General features: G+C 41.7%; 1 long non-coding RNA gene across 3 annotated transcripts in view; it reads right to left on the reverse strand.

Moving 5' to 3' along the window:
* Window positions 1-19,705, reverse strand: part of LOC143840067 (uncharacterized) — a 139,746-nt gene that overhangs the window by 73,354 nt on the left and 46,687 nt on the right. Inside the window, exons 2-3 of one of the 3 annotated variants that reach the window (XR_013231996.1) lie at window positions 663-803; window positions 320-550 (exon numbers count right to left, since the gene is read on the reverse strand). The exons of the other annotated variants lie outside the window; for them this stretch is intronic. This is a non-coding gene — a long non-coding RNA (uncharacterized LOC143840067). Of the gene's footprint in view, window positions 1-319; window positions 551-662; window positions 804-19,705 lie in introns of those variants that run through there. 3 annotated transcript variants of the gene reach the window in all.

The raw sequence follows: 19,705 nt of genomic DNA on the forward strand, positions 1-19,705 counted from the left end.
TCCTGGCAAAGTTTTCTTGAATGGCCTTAGGTAAACTAATTAACTTTCCTTGGCTGGTGTTCCCTTATTCTAGAACTGTAGCTTAATAAAAAAAAAATCCCTGCCTTGCAGGACTGTTGTGAGACCACAGCTCAAAAATACTGCAAAGCTCTTAGGTAGAATATGAAAGAGAAAAGCCTTTTAAAGCCTGTTGAACTTTTGGGTGGTAAAAGCATCTGTCTGGTAGGGAAAGCTAGATATAGAGTAGCTGCATCTTCCTATCCTCCCTTCAGTGAAAGATTTTCTATTACCGCTTTGCTTCAGCATTTTATCTGCCTTCTGGTTTTTGGACTGGTTTGGAATCAACATGTATGTACACGACTCATTGCCCCCTCACTGTCTAACTTACAAGTGAACATCTGCAGTATGTCCACTGGAAGGCATTTGAGGTAATGGCTATATTTAGATGTCATGTTTGGCAGATATAAAGCTGGGTTGTGCACAGACATGGCTTGTTGCTGCTATACTGGCTTTGCTCTTCCTCTCTCCAGCCTCTCATTTTGGACATGCACTGTGGGATTGGGGAAAAGAAAGGTTCATTGAATTAACACGTCTACTCAATTCCCATGCCCAGAGACCACCCACAACCGCAGGACTTTCCCCCATGGTAAGATGTCACTCACTGGCTGACATGATTGGTTCCTGCAGTCCAACAATAGCCTGTAGGAGCTCCACCATGGATGTGCCCCCTACAGGGTGCTCCCCCCATCTGCTCCCCCTGTTCCTCCTGGGGTGGTGAGACATGGCACAGAACTGTTCATGTTCTGTAAAAGAAAAAACACGGAGACTGTTGAGCAAAAAGCAACCATGCACCAAACTCGGTCATGCTTTCCCACAGTTTCCCAATGGGGCACGGCAGCGTGCCCATCTTGCTGTGTGGCTTTTTGCCCCAAAAGGAAATTTACAAGAACACCAGGATTTCACCTACCCAATCTCATAGCCCAGGCAGAACACCTTCCTGTACAACTCTGTCTCTTTGGCGAAGCAGACCTTGAGGATGATCTCTCTCACAATTGAGATGCCCAGTCCAAATTGCTCAGAGACCAATCGGTATGAGGTGGTGTTGGCCAGGTATTAGAGAGCTGGGGCCACCCTTTTCTCCATTTGAATGGGCAGGCACATGTTGTTGGTCTGCTGCTGCTGCATCCCTTGAAGCATAGAGACCAGCTCCTCAAAGTCCCTTGGCTCATCCTGAAATTCAAGATCCACTAGTCATTGCTCCATGCAGACAGGACTAAATTCTTCCACCAGCTGGTGCTCCTCTCCTCCACCGATATCTGCTTTGGGAAATACACCATGGTGAGCCTGAGCCACTGACACCTGGTGACTTGCCTTCACCATAGGGAGATCAGGAACCACTGGCTGTACCCATGAAAATAGGCAGGCACACTGCCCCCTGGTGCTGTCTATGGAGCATTTGCCTTAGTAAATGGGTGGTTTCTTGCCCAATGGCCATCAGGATGGCACTCACCTGAGCCAGCACAGCCATCACCCTGCAATCCTCCATTTCCACACATGCCTGAAATTACCCCTCTTCAGGAAAAAAGGGAGATGATGGAAAGGTGTGCTGCCAGGAAGGTTGCTTAAGGTAATTTTGGGAGTGGTCAGGGTGTGGAGTTGCACTTTTCCAGTCAGTGGGTGTTGCTAGGTAGAATACAGGTACCCAAACATAAATTGAGACCACCATAAAAAGAATCCCAAAAAGAAATCAAGAAGAATGTTTGCTTGTTGTTGTGGGTCCTTGTAGCAATGCAGAAGTTTCCCTTGTTTTTTTAAAAAATTAATTTTGGGACTCGGAGGGGATGTTTGAGTCCCCCAAATCCCCACTGAGAGAGGATTGGTGGTATGCGTTGATTGACAACATGTGGAATGGGGAGGGGGAGTGCGGGTTGTCCAAGCTTTTGACTTCTCCACTGCCTCGTTGAGAAGGGAAAAGCCATGATGAGATGGTGGGATACCACAGGAGGGGTCTCCTGTCAGGAAGCGGCCAAAAGCAGGAGGCAGTATGCGTTGTCTGTGTCCATTTAGTAATGATATATATGTTCTTGCATATCCGAGTTTTATTCAGTGATTTCAGACAGCAGCTGCATTGATTGTTGTCTAGAAAGTCATCGATTCATTGCTAAGCACTAAGGCCTTTGCCCTGCTCACTAATAGATAGTATGTTAGTTGGTAGGCATGCAAATCAATGAGCAATTTGAGTGAGCAGTGAAACAATTATCGCTAGTGTCACAAAGGTAATGAACCAGTTTACATATCATGCTGGCCTTTATGCGTGCATGATAAAAAGCAGGAGAAAGTGGAGAGCCAACAGCCATCTATATAAAACTAGATCTTCTGAACCATATCAAACAGTTTAAACTGGATTGGAAAAATATTATATACACCTATTCCCTTTCTCGGCCTGAGTAGGAGTCTTCACCTAACTACTCACTCCTCCTGCCAACCTTCCCAATACTCAATTTGTGTTAAACTGCTCTCAGACCAACTAAATATAAATCCTGTCACTTCTTTGTTAGGATTGGACTCAGACTGACAGTAATAGACTTCTAAGTCAGTGCTGAATTCATACTGCTCTTTCCAGTATTCAGCTCTCAAATCTTTTCCTGCTCAACTGATGCTAAACAATCAAATTTCTTGGAGTAATATGTCACTCATGGTTCTCCAGTTCTTTGATAAATTAACCCTTTACAGATTACACTGCACTTATAAGATTTGAAAGTGCAGTGCCACTCTTTGACCTCATTGCTTCAGGGGAGATTCTCACAAGCCTATCCTGTACAATGAGTGAAGCATGTGTGTGCATTTTACCATTTAGTTTACTTTAATACTGAAAGTCAATGCTTATACCATTATATATACACATTATATATACATTATATATTTAAAAACGGGCATTGAAAGGGGTAGCAGGCAGGAGGGCCTGTGAAGGTGCGGCTCAAAGGGAAGGGAAATTCCCCCCTCTTACCACCTTACAGGGGTGGCAAGAGGGCTTTGCGGGCCAATAGGAACGGAAAGCCCACCCTCCCCCCCACTGTCCCCCACCCCCAGGGCACTTACATGTGTCCTGGGGAACGTCCAGGAGCAAACTACTGACAATGGTGGCAGAAAGCCCCTGGCCGGCTGGGTGGGTGGGAGTGGGCATGGCCTGTGCAAGGCAGAGCAAGCCCGCTGTTACAGATATATAACATATACAACATTCAAAATGCATTAACAACCTGTTTTAACCATCTCTACCTTTAGGTGGTTCTGGAAAGTACATCAGTAATAACATTTTCCTTCCCTTTTATATGCACAATGTCAAAGTAGAAATCTTTGTTTATTGGTTTGTCCCAGGCCAACAAAATTGTGAATGGATCCATAGGACCTGGCCAACTACTGCTAAGTCTCGCATCTCACATTTCTGGGTAAGGTGGTTGAAAAGGCTGTTTCAGACCAGCTCCTAGCTTTTTGGGAAGAAACTCTGGCACTCAATCCATACCAGTTGGGCTTCTGTCTTGGCTATAGAGTGGAAACGGAGTTGGTTGCCTTGATGGATGATCTCTGATGCAAGCTGGATAGGGGCAGTGCACCTATTCTCATGATGTTAGATCTGTTGGCCATGTTTGATGTGGTCCATCATGAGCTCTTAGCCTACTGCCTCACCAGGACTGGGATACGGGGGACAGCCCTTCAGTGGCTGCTCTCCTTCCTACAGAACTGGATACAGAGGGTTGTAGTGGGGGAAGAGGTATCATGCCCCTTTCAACTCCCATGTGGAGTTCCACAGGGGGCAGTTCTCTCCCACACAGTATTTACCATCTTTATATACCTGCTGGCCTAGCTCGTTCAGAGCTTTGGGCTGGTGTGTCATCAGTGTGCACATGACATGCAGTTCTATCTCCTCATGGATGGCCACCCAGACTCCCAGGATACATTTGCCAGATGTCTGGAAACTATAGCTGGGTGGCTGAAACAGAGTCACCTGAAACTCAACTCCTCTAAGTCAGAGGTCCTGTGGCTGGGAAGGAAGGGGACAGACCAGGAAGTGTGCCTACCAGATCTGCCCAGGGTACAGCTTAACATCTCGCCCTGTGCCAAGAATCGGGATGTGATTCTGGACACTTCCCTTTCTATGAAGGTGAAGGTCATGGGAGTAGTCCAATCAGCATTTTCCCATCTTCCAGGCAAAGCTACTAGCACCCTATCTGTCCCTGGAATACCTGGCCACAGTGATCCATACGACCATCACCTCTAGGGTTGATTTCTGCATCCTTCTACATAGACTTTCCATTGTCCTTGACCCCAAAATTGCGGCTGGTACAGAATGCAGCTGATAGGGTCCTCAGAGAAACCCCTTGAAGGATCCATATCCAGCCTGTGCTGTGGCAGCAGCATTGGTTATCAATTGCAGATCAAGTTCAAAGTTTTGACCCTTCGTGGTCAGGGACCCACATATCTGAGGGACCATCTATTGCTTTATGCCCCCCATAGGGCCTTGCACTCTGCTGGTGCTAATTTGTTGGTGGTGCTTGGCCCACAGGAAGAATTTCCTCGAGGCACCGGGGTTGAGGAGATGGGTTTTTAAAGGGGTTTTGCTGCTGGTTTTTGGAGTATTGACAGTGATTGGGTTTTAACATTTCTATTTTATGTGAGATTTTTACCTTTAATTGTAACCTGCTGTGCGACAGTTCCCCCGTAGCGGTGAGTAATAAATTCAAACAATAAATAGATACATAAAATAAATTGATCAGCCTCTTGCACATGACTGAAGTGTTCCATAGACCAAAAGCTATGAACTTAAATAGTTCTTCTCTCATCACAAAAGCTGTTTTTGGTTGGTCTCTAGGATCTATGGCCATCTGCCAATACACTTTCATTAAATCTACAGTAGAAATGAAATGTGCAGCACCAATTGTTTCCACTAATTTATCTACTCTTGGCATTGGGTATACACTGGGGAATGTAACTTTGTTCAACTTTCAATAGTCAGCACAAGATCTTACTGTTTTGTCTAGTTTTGAGACTAAAATAACCAGTAAGGTCCAAGTACTTTCTGACAGTACAATAAGTCTGAGGTTCAACATTTCTTTAACCTGTCTTAACAGTGATGGCATTTGAGCCAGTTACTCTATTAGGTGGAAGAGCAATAGGTCTGGCATCTCCAGTATCTATCTTGTGCTGAGTTAACTGGGTTCTCCATGGAAAATTCAAAATGCTTGACTGATACTCTGTTAAAACAAACTTATTTGGTTAGGGTTGGTACAAAATTACCTTCATTAGCAGTGCTATCTTTGGGTGAGTATCTGTGAATACAATTTTGTTGCTTGTAAAGGTACCACTGGACTCAAATGTTATTTGAAATACCTTTGGTTATCTTCCTCCAACTTGTTAAAGTAATTTCCACTGTTTTCACTTCTCTGGCCATAAGGACCTGATTACCCCTATCATGGTAAGATTTTAACATATTTACATGAAACGTTTTATATTGTCCCCCTTCAAAATTTACATTTACTAAATATACAAGTTTGTATTTGAAACTTTGTTTTCAACTCTGAAATGTCCTTTTCCAAGCTATTTTCAGCTTGTTCTTTCTTTAAGACTTCAACATGAGGATTTGACCTACTGGCTTAAAGACCCTCTATCTGGTTTTGGCATTATACCAGATCTTCTGCCTCTACCGGGCTTTTTGCATGGTGTCTGCAGCAGCCATTGCCTTGCAAGGGGACACTTAGCGCCTTAATAAGGACACATGACTACATGTTTTGGCATGAATTTGGCCACAGCCTTTATTAACATGAGCGTGGCATGCACAGGAGGTGGATCTAGCCCTCCTGCGGTCAGCTGACCACAGGGCAGCCCCTCAACAGGTCCTCCTAGCTATCCATCCTGGTACCCGGACCTTGGCCTGCTGACTAATGGGAGGTGGCACTGGGGAGACCGACTGGGAGTTTGCCTCTGATGGGTTCCCTGCCACCCAGAAATGCGAGTCCTCAGTCGGGCTCAGCATACACCCAGCCCCTTACAGGAGTTCCCTAACTTGGGGAGGCCAGTACGCAAGCCTGGCAATCCCCTAAAAGAACTCCAATCTGCAGGTTGTGACAATTAAGCATAAGAACAAAAGTAAACTGTCCACAAACCAACTAAGTACCCCTCGTCCTAGGGTGGGATGGCGGGTTACTGCGATGGAGCAGGGAGGGGAAAGAGGCAGAGCCCCTCCAGAGCGTCCTTTAAGAGAACACTCAGCTTGGCCCCACCCACCACGTGGCTCTCCGCAGCACACTGCCCCCCAGAGGATGCTGGGACTTGAAGTCCCCATCATGGCCAACAGGTCCCTTGGTGGCAGCGGATCACCCGCAGCAGCAACAGGCCCCACCAGTAAGTCTTAGGGGCTATTCTCAGCTCCTGCAAGTTTTCCTGTAGCTCCAGGAGATAGGTGACCATCCCTCTGCTTTCGATGTTCTCTTGATCACACTTCTTTAAGGATCTCCATGTCCACTTGCCTGACATCTGAAGAACAGCTCAAAGGGACTAAAACTGGAATATTCTTGTGGCTCTTCATGATAATCAAATGTTGAAGCAAAGTTGAACCCGCTGATCTCCATCATTAGGATGTTTCACAGCATAGGTATTCAGCATGTTATTCAAGATGCCATTTGCTGTGGTGGTAAAGTGTTTGATGCCACTCGCCTGCTAAAATTTCTTTATCACCTGGGACATGAATGTGGTTCCCAAATCAGTGATACTTGTGGAATGCCTGGCCTGGTGAATATCTTCAGTAAGGCTTCTGCTTTGTTTTTTTGCCTCTGTGCCTCTTAAGGGTATTGCTCCTGGGAATTTTGTTGCATAGTCCACAATAGTCAAAATATATTTTTCCGCTGCTGAGTTGCTCAGATAATTGGTCCTACAATGTTCACTTCGGTTTTAGAAAATGCTTCAGACACATATGGAATAAGTTATAAGAGTCTCTTTGTTTTGTTTTATGCCATGCCCGCTGGCTGACATGCTTCACAAGACTTGAGAAACTCCCTGGTGTCTTTTCCCATACTGGACCAATAGAATCTTGCTTGCAACCTATCCAACAGGACACCTTGCTGAGTTTTAGGTGTCCTGACACAGATGACTCATGGGCCAGCTGTAAAAGCTGTATTCTTAATTTCCTGGGGATCACTAGCTGTTTGCATTTTTCTTAGATAGCAGCACATTTACCCCTCATGCATCTCATAGACTGTTTATGCACTGGAGGTTTCATGCTTGGCTGCAGGCTGGAGTTTTAGTTGTGGCAGGTTGCCCCATCTCTTCCTGCACCCACACAAGGGAGCATTTGGCCTGGTGCACCTCATCCACCCCCGATTTGTGCTCCTGCACGGGAGTTGGGGCAGTGAAGTTCCCAGTGCATAAACGGTCATATACAGTCTTTTTTTGAGAATCTTAGACAAGGAAGTTCAATTGTCACTTCTTGAATTGTCTCAGCCATATGCCACATTTTTTTTTTTGCAAAGTTTCATCTTGTCTTTATTTATTAAGAAATCATTCTGTCTTCATCTGGGACCACAAAATCTCACCAAATCTGTTTAAAACAAGAGAAATGCTTCCACATTGCCCTCTTTTTGATAACATGAAAATATCTTGTATTCCACTGATGTATTTTTTATACTTCTCTGTGGAAGTGACAATCCTGCCCTTAACTATAATTCCTCCTTTCATGTCATACAGATTATAATGTTATACATTTCTTTTTGTGTGTTTTTCCTCTCAGCTTCCCTCTCTTGCTGCGCCATTTGTGTCTCTTCCATATCAATTCTGGCAAATACTAGTTGTTGTTCTTTTTTGGCTTCAATTCTGGCTAATCCCTTTTCTTTTTCAATATTGCCTTTTTCTTTTTGTGCCTGAATTTTGGCTAACTTTGTTGTTTTGCTTTAATATTGGCTTTCTCTTTTGAAGCCTGAAATCTGGGTTTTTCTGCATCTGTTCTTGCCAGTTCAATTTTCATTTTCATAATATCTGCCTCCTGACTAGGATTCTCCTTTTGCAGTTGTCTCCTATTCCTCACTATCTCCATGCAGCTCTCTAGGTCTATGTGATGGTACTATTTCTGACAGAAATTCTGTAGTAATTTGTCACAAATTTATAAAATATTTTCTTATTTTACTTTGTATATGTGGTGGAATAGACTAGTTGTGGATTATGTTTTCATATCCCACCGCAGTCATAAATTATGATGACCTCACCCACTTCCCTCCATCAAAGGCTTGATTTTCCCTTTGTTTTTATCTCCCTTTCTGCCAGAGCAGCCCTTTGAGTCTGTTTTCATCCTTTCTTGAAAAACAATGGCTATCCCACCCTGTCACAATATGGAATTTTGCTGCAGGTTCAATCCAGGGACCTGTGGGAAGGGTCACAATATCACTTTAACTTAAATCACTGAAATGGCACTTGAGAATTTTTTCAAAGTTCAAAAATAAAATATTTTTGATTAGGTGAAATCAGAGGTAAATTTTTTGAGGTAAATCCTCAGCTTTAGTGTGCACAGATTCCATCCAAAATTTAAAGTCTGATTAAATTGAGGGCTTCAACTGCCCATATGAACCTATGCATACCAGACACAACATATAAATGCTGCCTGAAATTGTAGGTGGGACCAATACATTAATTGGGTATAGAAGTAGCATACACTCCTACCTTCTACTCCCTACATTGTATAGGTTCAGTGTATTATCAAAACAGCCTATTATCATCCCCTAAGGCAGGGGAAAAGAGCCTCTTGTGGCGCAGAGTGGTAAGGCAGCCATCTGAAAGCTTTGCCCATGAGGCTGGTAGTTCAATCCCAGCAGCTGGCTCAAGGTTGACTCAGCCTTCCATCCTTCCGAGGTCAGTAAAATGAGTACCCAGCTTGCTGGGGGGTAAAACGGTAATGACTGGGGAAGGCACTGGCAAACCACCCCGTATTGAGTCTGCCATGAAAACGCTAGAGGGCGTCACCCCAAGGGTCAGACATGACTCGGTGCTTGCACAGGGGATACCTTTACCTTTACCTTTTAAGGCAGAGGTATGTAGTATTACTATCTTGGACCAATTATGCATGGCAGCAGCCAGGCCAGGCTGCTGTTGGGTCCTTTTGCCAGGGTGGCATGCCCTGCCACTTCTTGTATATGCACGGGGGAGGCAATCCCCTGGTATATGCAGACTGCCCTGATGTAGCGTGGGAGTATGCACGCCAAGGCAGGGAGAGCCTGGTGTGCTGCACAATGGCAGCTGCAGTGGGGGGGGGATCAGGGGGCATGGTGCCTCCATTGCACAATGGCAGGGGAGCAGCATGCCACTCTCCCACCAAGGTGGGGGTGGGGGAATGCCCCATCCAGCTTCAGTGCTGATCTGACATAGGCATGTGGTGTCCCTGCAGGTCAGGGTTTATGCACAGGACCAGCCCAGGAGGGCCGTAGATGGCACCCGTGGTATTGCAGGGAACTTCAGGCTATCCAGGGCACTATGCCAGGCCACGGCCGGGATGGTGGCAGTGTCATGCATAGTCAGGGATTAGCCCCGCTGCTCTTCTGCCACCACCCCAGATTACCCACCCCGTGCATAATAGATCTTGTGCAGTCTTGGGATGGGGGGGGAGACTCTCTCCCAGATGAAAGGGTATAGATTTATCAGTATTGTCATCTTCCTAGAATCATAGAATCATAGAGTTGGAAGGGACCTCATGAGTCATCTAGTACAACCCCCTCCACTATGCAGGACACTCACATCCCAATTGCTCATCTACTGTAACCTGCCACCCCTTTGCCTTCATAGAATCAGTCTCTCTGTCAGATGGCTATTTAGCCTCTGTTTAAAAATTTCCAAAGATGGAGAACCCACCACCTCTTGAGGAAACCTGTTCCACTGAAAAAACCACTCTAACTGTCAGGAACTTCTTCCGGATGTTTAGATGGAATTTCTTTTGAATTAATTTCATCCCATTCGTTCTGGTCTGTCCCTCTTGGGCAAGAGAGAACAATTCTCCTCCATCCTCTATATGGCACCCTTTTAAATACTTGAAGATGGTTATCAGATCCCCTCTCAGTCGTCTCCTCTCTAGGCTAAACAGATCAAGCTCCCCAAACCTTTCTTCATATGTTCTCTCTTTTCCAGTTTGGCCTGGCACCCCCATTTCAATGAAGCAGTTCAGTAGAAACATAGAGTTGGAAGGCATTTTCAGGGTCATTGAGTCCAAGCCATTGCAGAATGCAGGAAATTCACAACTACATGCCCACCACAGTAACCCCAATTCCATACCTCTCCCTAAACCAGAATCCCTAGCCAGTAGTTAAAATATCTTTGACTGTTGAACGTTGTTACTGAAGACACTAATATATTTATACAGATGAATTCTCTTTCTGAAACCATTGTCAAGTCAAAACCAGTTTTCCCTTTTTTGTCCTTTGCTATTAAGTATCTACATCAGAATCATCTATCCATTTAGCTAGTTGATGCTGTCTTCTGATAGGATCAGTACTACTGTCCTACCTTATCACAAGTAGGTTTGTTGCAGATGTCATCTGAAGAGGAGTGCTCTGCACTCTATTAAAACATTTAACAGGATAGACCATTTCTTCATGATGTAGAACCAGACCTTCTGTCTGGCTTGAAAATAACAGAGTAGTTCCTACTACTTCTACCATTTGAAGAATGAATACATTAACAGCCTGATCTTGTTGGTTTGAAAACAAAGGCAGTAGTCCACCTTGGTAAGATTCTGAAGGGTGCAATCTGAATATTATTTATTTATATACAATACCATTTACCAGCCTACGGAGCAGGGTTTATCAGTACATAAAAATAGACAGCCTTTGTCCCAGTATGTTAAAATGGATGAGGAAGGGGAAATGAAAGAGTTCACAATGATGTATAATTCTGTCTCTTCTTAGCCCCTTGGGGCAAGAATTTTCTGTTTTTATGCAGAGGTAACACCTGGCCTATTATAACACTGGCATATAAATATTATACAAACACATAATATTCATACTAAAATCTTCAGCTCTGTACCAGGAAATTAGTACCATAGTGCTTATTAGGCATTTGTTTTCAAGTCAACATGGAGAAGTTGAGAACGTAGTTATTTTTCAAATGGCTGAGATAAGGGCCGTGCAGGACCTTGATCAGTTCTGCAGATCCTGTAAGACAGAGCAATTCTGCCAGGCTTATTGTTGAGGCCAGAAGGATAACATAATTAACATCTGTCAGCTGCCCTCCCTAGAAGAATTCTAAAGAATGTAAAATTCACTGGAACATCAGGGTAAGATGCATCTCCCCAGAGAAGGCTACCCTCCTAATAACAACAGAGCATCAGAGGCTTAACTTTTGATCTGTAATACGTTTAATGCATTGTTTTAATGTAAAGTATGATTTAAAATATTTATGTATCTCTGATAGATGTTACCTGCTCTGAGCCTATGGGAAGTGTGGGTTAGAAAATTAAAGTTTATGTATTATTATTATCATTATTATCTGTTCAATTAAAAATTGGGGCACTTATATCAAGTGAAATTTGATCAGTTTTAACACTTCTATCTTATCCTTCAATTATTTGAGCTTTTGGCAGCATACACAAGATAAACATCATAAGATTAAACAGTAACTGAGTTCTGTTGTCCCAATTCTTTATCAAGAGAATGGGGCCTTGATATCATTCATTTTCCTTCTCCAGGAAGAGGGAGACTGAGGTGACTTCCACATGATGATGGCACTTGCTCTTTGCTGCTGCAGCAATGGCATCCAGGGTTCCATGTGGCAACTTTCCCCACATTTTCCCTGCCCTGGTCTTCCATGGTGGTAATTTCCCCATGTGAATTGTGCTGCAGGACAACAGATGAGTTTATGGCAGTGTATTCAAAACCTGTGTATAATTTTAATCTCGAGGCCAAAATTTTTGTAAAACTTTTGTAATCTACGGTTGTTATAGATATATGGTAATAAGAGTCTCTTGATGTCAAATCTTTATGTGATGTAGGAATAAGAACTAGATTGGTCTCCTGCCATGAGGGAGAGAGAGAAGATCCATCCATGATTTTATTATATAATTTATGCAGGTGGGATACGAAAACATCCTTAAACTGTTTTTGAACACTGTTGTCAGCCCATCAGTACCTGGTGCTGCGGCTATTTTAACTGCAGTAATAATTTCTTGTAATGTTATGCATTTATTGCTTCCCACCTTATTGAGTTAGAAATTGAAATATTTGCATTTTCTATCAAACATCTTTCTAAAGTGAACCTCAAATTAAAAATATATGGGAGTCAGAATTACAAATGAACACTGCAGATAAAGAATGGAATAAAATATTTAATCAAATACCATTTTATTCAATATCCAGGAGTGTAAAAGAACATGGCATTAAAATTACACAGAAATGGTATTATATACCTATTAGGTTATCATATGTTAACCACACTCAAGGTAAATACTGTTGGAGTACTGTTGGAATGTGGGCAATTATGGACCTATCTTCACATGTGGTGGGAATGGCCTATTATTAAGGAATTCTGGAGTACTATAGTTAATGAAATTCAAGATATAACAAAGGAAAAATTAATCCCCTCAGCCGCTTTTGCTCTTAATCTGTATGAAAAACAGATTGCATGTTGTAATTACAAGTCTTTAACAAATTTTATGTTGGTAGCAGCTAGAATGGTAATTGCATATAATTGGAAAGATGCCCAAAATAGAAAATTGGTGGAACAAATTGAAACAATTTATAATAATAAAAACCTAGTAATATTAAAATTATTAAACGGACTTGAAACAAGGAAGATTTTCACTTTACTTGGAAACCTGTATTCAACTATTAAAAACTCTCTGATGGCAGTATATGGAAAATGCAATTATGCAATTCTATGATGGCTCTACGTTTATCGTGTATATATCCCCCCTCCCCGGTGCTGGGTTTAGTGCTGCTGCTGTTTTGTAATATGTGTTATGTGTCGGGTCTCTCTCTCTCTCTCATACACACACACGCCTGTGGAAAGCATTCAATCATTCAAAAGGGAGAGCCAAACTATAATGAAACAAATGATTTTAAAACAGAGAACTTAAAACAGAAAAGAGTTGGCATAGCAGGTAGCAAGCTTGGTGGGAAAACATGGAATGAAAAAGTGGGAAGACTAATCTGAGGAATGAAAGGGGAAGAGAAGACAGTATGATATGGTATATATAAGAGATGGAAGAAACCGAGTTTCCTGTTGCTCCTCTTACATTGCTGCTATCACAACTAATCCACTTTGTTTCATGGTTCCCTCTGGTATACTTTAAAAATAAAGCAAGCTCCACATGCCAGATTCTGAACTCTGACAAGATTATGGACACCAATTTGTTTAGCCTTGCAATGAAAGAGACTCTTACATCAGGAGATGGCATCACTAAGATTACAGTATTTCTCCTATAGATTAAGAATTGAGCCCAAAAGAAATTAAACATATTTAGAAATTAAGAACATAACCCTCTACATCCCAAAATATAGAACTTTGTTTTTCTTCTTCATTTTTGCTGCAGTGTACTCTTTGTCTAGCTAAACAATTATTTACTAGATTATACAGACATCTCTCAGGAATTTCAAACACAATTTTAGAAATACCTGCTACTGTTTCAATTATCTTCATTCATTGTGTAGTGCTGTTTTCTCCCAGTGGGTTATGAAACATTAACAATATTTCCCAGCAGGGACCTTGCTGTATGATGCAAAGTAAGAAAAATTTCCCACAGAAAGCACTGAAATGAAAAAACTTCCAACTTGTTCTAAGTTCGACAGTCTTAGCAGTTAAATTAACAGCTTGTTTAACTACAAACCAATTTGTTTTAACCAATTTTAATTGATTGGTCCCTTTAATTAATCATAGTTTTCACCTTTTCCCATTTAATGGATGTTTTTATCTGCACCTAGTAATTATCTTTATTTTCGAAAACCCTCTAATGACATGTCCTCACTGGCCAATTTGCATGTGATTTGTTTTAGTATCTCCCATCATTAGATTGCTTTCTCCCTTTTTTTTTTTTTTTTACCTAGGCACTTGGTCCAGAGCTGAGGTAGGAAGATGAGGAAGTGTAGCCACCAGTTTGTTCGGTGGCTAAAGGTTTGTGACAGTTAATGGTTCACTACCAGGGCATGCCACGAATCATGAAACAAACTGCATTTTCCCAGTTCATGCCCATCCCTAGTCATGCCTGTCTTGCATTTTAATTAGAGTATTCTTTCTTTCTTTCTTTCTTTCTTTCTTTCTTTCTTTCTTTCTTTCTTTCTTTCTTTCTTTCTTTCTTTCTTTCTTTCTTTCTTTCTTTCTTTCTTTCTTTCTTTCTTTCTTTCTTTCTTTCTTTCTTTCTTGGATGCTTTAGAATGCTTTGGGATGATCCTGCATTGAGCAGGGGGTTGGACTAGATGGCCTGTATGGCCCCTTCCAACTCTATGATTCTATCATTCTGTGATTCTATATAATATAATCAAATATAATTTTCTGGATGGGTAGTGTATCTTGAAATACCAGGCTGAATATGAAATTAAGTAATAACACACAAACTGAGGGGAAAAGGAAAGAATATGGTTAATGTAATTACAAATAGTCTCAATCAAGTAACAAGATCAACTTGAAGGCTTTTGTACATGGGGAAAGCGGCTTCCATGAATGACTTTAGCTGCCCCAGCTTCTTGATTCATGCAAATTAACTACATCTCATCAAAATTTCATGGCCTATAAACCAAGCAACTTCAGCTTTGTGCCACCCAGATGAAATGCCAAAGTGTGACCATGGCATTTAGCAATAAAATGTAGGCAAAACACAGAAGAAGAAGAAGAAGAAGAAGAAGAAGAAGAAGAAGAAGAAGAAGAAGAAGAAGAAGAAGAAGAAGAAGAATGAAATGGATGTGGAATGGAAAGCTGCAGAGTGGAGAATGAGAGCAAGTATAAATAACTTGTAAAATGAAATTAAGAGTTCAAGGAATCAGAGACAAACAACTCAGGGGACAAAATTTAATGATGTTTAAGAAGTATTGAATAAATTCTTTAATATTTAAGCATATAATAAGTGCTAAGCAAATGTTCATTGCCCCTTCATCTATACTAAGGATCTGACTCCTAGTATAGCATTAAAACAATCTAAACTTCTTGCCTGGATATGAAACTCACTTCAGGGGTCATTTAAAGCACAACAGATTAGGCAGACTGTTAACTACACGTCATAAAACATAAATTGCTAACCTGAGGCATGTGGAGGGCATTGGAGATAATGATAGGGATCTGAAAGGCCTATTATGCATGGCCGCTGAAATGGTGGCATGGAGAACGAGGAGGAGGAAGAAGCGAAGCAAACCGATTATGCATGGGACGGAACACAACGGCGGCAAAACCCAGAGTATCCGATTATGCACGCGGCTACTCCGGAGTCGCTTCTGGTTGTGCCCTGGTCCCAGGAAGTTCCACTTCCGCATCTCGCTAATGTGGCTTTTTCGGTGGCATACGTTGACTCTGCACCCGGTTGCCACCTGCAGTGTGCATAATTGGTGATTTTAGCCGCCGCCATTTCACCCTGAATGCAGACTTTCCACTCCGTGCATAATGGGCCAAAGTGATGCACTCAAAGGGGCCTCATGGCCTATAGTTAGACTTCATCTGGAAAATGTTATGCAGTCCTGGTATGACATGTTACAAAATGGCCAAGCTATAGCTGGTGGGAACTTACCAAGGAGTATGATTTCTCCTATCTTACTGGGAGAAATTGAATGACAAAGGGTTTGTTATGAAGGAATGACTGTGAGCAATTTCTTAGTGTGGAAAACCTGTATTTATACTGGAGAATAGATTAGAAGTTTTTCAATTGTATTCTAACCCTGTGTCTCTATTGGTATTCTGAGAGAGCAATTCTAAACATTTCAACTTAGAATCCTTCTCAGTTCTTTTTCAAAGGACGTAATCCCAGGTAACTGTTTTTAGGAATGCATTGAAAAAGACTAATCCAAAGATTGCTCAGATGCTTAAAACCTTTTTATATCTATTTATGTATTTTAAAACCCAAAGATCCAGCCCCTGATGTTGACAATTGTAATATCCAACATCCTTCAAAGCTCAAAGCGCTTCAAAGCACTGTAAAAATCATGGTTGACAAACTAGTTTGCTTAAGCATAGATGAATGAGAGATTTTATACAAGGTCCTTTGCTATGAATTTTTTATTTTCCACAGGCTGTCTGAAAACCAGAGTTCTAGCTGTCAGGTCTAACACTGGTGTTCCATCCATGCCACTTAATAACTTGTGTATGTGTGTGTGGGGAGCGGAGAAGAAATGTCCAGCTCACTGAGGACAAATTGTAAATCTACTACAGCACATGAGATTTAAAACATTTATGTATGGAAATCACATACAATCCAGATCAGTCTGAAAAGAGCTAATGCATTTGTCTCTGTGGTTAAGAAGAATTGGGTATTGACTACCATAGCAAATTACCAACTGGAAAACGGATGCATGTCCTCTGAGTGCTGAAAGCTGTGAACTGGAACAGTCGCATATTACACCCTACTCTCGAGAGATTTAAAAGCAATTGCAGTACAAGAATAGCTGCTTATTAAGAAAGCTCTTTAAAATGATGTTAATGGCCTATACTCCAGGGCTAAAACAATTACCAAGCTGTGATCTAACTAATAGCTTTTTATTAATTAAGATCCTTGAGCAAAATTCACATGAATCTGTCCTTCCTATCTTGCTTAGGAAAAAGTTATGGTGGACACTGTTTTCTAATGAGATGACAAAAACAACAACAGTTTGCACAGATCCAGAGCTTTCCCCAAAGGCATGTAGGGCCTGGAGCCAATCAGCCTGTATGAACTCCTCTTGAAGAGAGGCCCTATAGCTCTCCTCATGATCAGGGGCCCAACAACCTGCATCAGCCCTCTGAAGGAAAGGAAGTCTCTGACTGCACTCTCCCTGAAAATGGCTGTGGAGCAGGGCTTCGTTTGTTCCAGGCACAGCGCTCTGGAGTCACCAGACGTTGAGGCTCTTGAGCATGGCTACAATTTAAAATTTGCATTTTTCAAAAACAAAAATTGTGAAGGAGAAAGAAAGTTGGTTCAAAGCATGAACAGGATGGCACAGAGAAAAAGGAAGAATAAAGCAGGGGAGGAAAGGAAGTTTAGGTTTTAGATTATCTCCTTTTTTGTGTTTGTCCAAAGAAAATATTTAAAAATAAGGAGGGTCTGAGTAGGCTGGCAGGCCAAGCAGAAAGGGATTTAGTCATAAAATGGTGCATGGGTGTGGGGAGGGGGGGGGAGAAAGGAGGCTATGTTAGTTGACTGCTCAGGGTGGTGAGATACATAAATCCTTGGAAAACCAAAATCCAAGTCTCTGATGGCAATAGTGAGAACAGTGGCTGATATACCAAGTATTAAACCTGAAGGTCAGATCTTCAACCACTGCTGCTCTGAACTTCTCCTGGGTGTATTAAGCTTGGGTGTCTGAGTGAGGGATCCTGGTGACCCTAAGCTTTGGCACTGTGGATGAGTGGATTATTTATTTATGAGAGGATTATTTGTTTATTTATTCAGTTAACAGACATCACCTTTCCAATGATGGGCTTGGGGTGGTTTACAACTTTTTTTTATAGGTTTAAAACTATAAAACATAATTAAATACAATGGTTCCATAGCTGCTACAATATGACTGGTGGATTCAGTGAGTTTGATGGTAATGCGTGTCTTATACAGGGGAAGTCTCATATAGGGAGAAAGTACAGAAAGCAGAGGAGGGAGGCCCAAAAGATTTCTTGGCCAGTCTGGCCTTAACCGTAGGCCTGATGGAAAAGTCATTTTACAGACCCCGAAGAACTTTGATAGCTTTGTCAGAGCCTGGATCTCCACTGGCAACTCATTCCACCAGGTGGGTCCACCAGTTGCTCCACTGGAAACTCATCCCCTCAGGGTAAGGTTAAGCTTGGGGCAGGTATTGAGTGAAGGCAAAGTCGACTGACCTGTCAGGGCAGTAGGGGATTTAGGAAATGTATGTGGGGGGGTGGGGCAGAAATTCCAGGAATATTGTGAAGTGGACAGAATACATATCTTTTAATTGTTCACAGATTTCAAAATAAGCATACTCCTATACCTCACCAAGGTACAGCAACATAGAGAAAGCTTTAAAACTCAGGTCTGAATACACAGGCTTACAGGTAGATACCAGCCATCAGATTCAAAGGTGTACTTCTATTAATTGAAGAGTTTTCTATTCACGGAAGTATTCTGTTAATGAAGAGGTTCTTTCAGTGTGGGAGATGATTCCTCTGTGAATAGAAGATTCCTCCACCATTATGAGAATGCCTTTTGATCCAATCCATTATGGTTTGATGTATACAACAAATAGGTTCATAAAAATTGGATGATTGCATCTTAAAAGTAAATTAAAACCTAGCTCTAGACATCATGTTGAATCTTGATATACAACTCCTTATACAGGAGCCTTGGCTATGTGTAATGCAAGGCATTTACCAAGCCAATTAATATTAGAAAACTCTGGCAAAGTTTCCTGCCAAGCTCTGCAGAAGCATTTGCTTCATTCAGTCATTTTACATTATATATCAGTATAATTAAATGCAGTTCTAGATCCATTACTTGCAATAATTAATGAATCATGAACTCCTTGGATATGGAGTAATACTCCACTGTATTTCTCAAAGGGCTGGTACAAACATAACACAATTGACCCCTCCTCCTTGCGATCAATGGGATTCAAACCCACATGAATAAAGGTTTCAGAAAATCAGTCTGGAAAGGGAAGCCATGTAATGCTATCATATTTTATTCTGCCTCTTTAGAGAAGTGATCACTCAACACAAGCTTAAAGAAAGTTGGACCCAATTTTAGCATTTGCTACAGTAAGAGGAGAATTGTGAACAGATCAGTTCAGGGGCAGTGCTTCTTTTATACTCATTTGATTCAAAATGGCAATTTAAGTGAGAAATACTTTGGACCAGTAATGTTCACATTCATATGAGCTACAAGGGAAAAATTGGTTTTGGCAGGGTGAGCACCTTTATTTCAGTTTTCTAAATGCAATCCATTGCTTGTGTGTGTGTGTGTGTGTAATATTATTAGCCTGAAAGCTGAGAGACAACCATTATGTGCATGGAGTTACAATGTGGGTAAAATGGCAAATCCCTGACCATATATTCTGGGCACTATTATACTACTTTTCAGCAAGATTGCTTTCTCTTGGAATATCTGACCTGCTTATAGAATTGCCATTTTAATTGCTGTAATAAACTGTGAAACTTTTAGATTAACTACTATGGGGAGTTTCTTTCAGAAAATAGGTTTTAACTTTTTGTTATGATGTCTACTATACCAGTTACTGCAAGCCAAGTGTGTTGATTCACATAGAAAGTCCTTTTAACCTGATAGAGTGCATACGGAATGCTTACAAAGGCAAATCTATCTCTTTTTTTGGACCATCATGGGGACCCTGAAGGCATCTAATGCCCACAAGAGAGTCTCAAGGACAATGCGATGAACTAGAAAGGAGCCCTTTGGATTGCTACTGATATTTGCTGGGTATAATGATGCTGAAACTGCCTTTTAATTCTCTCTGGTAGTCTACTTTAGAATTATGATTGCAATTTGGATTCAATGATGCTCTGAAGAATCTTGGCTCTGTGTAATTGGACCAGTGATTTAGTC

Source organism: Paroedura picta, chromosome 6 (genome assembly GCF_049243985.1).
Source record: "Paroedura picta isolate Pp20150507F chromosome 6, Ppicta_v3.0, whole genome shotgun sequence".
In the NCBI taxonomy this organism is placed as follows: Eukaryota; Metazoa; Chordata; class Lepidosauria; order Squamata; family Gekkonidae; genus Paroedura; species Paroedura picta.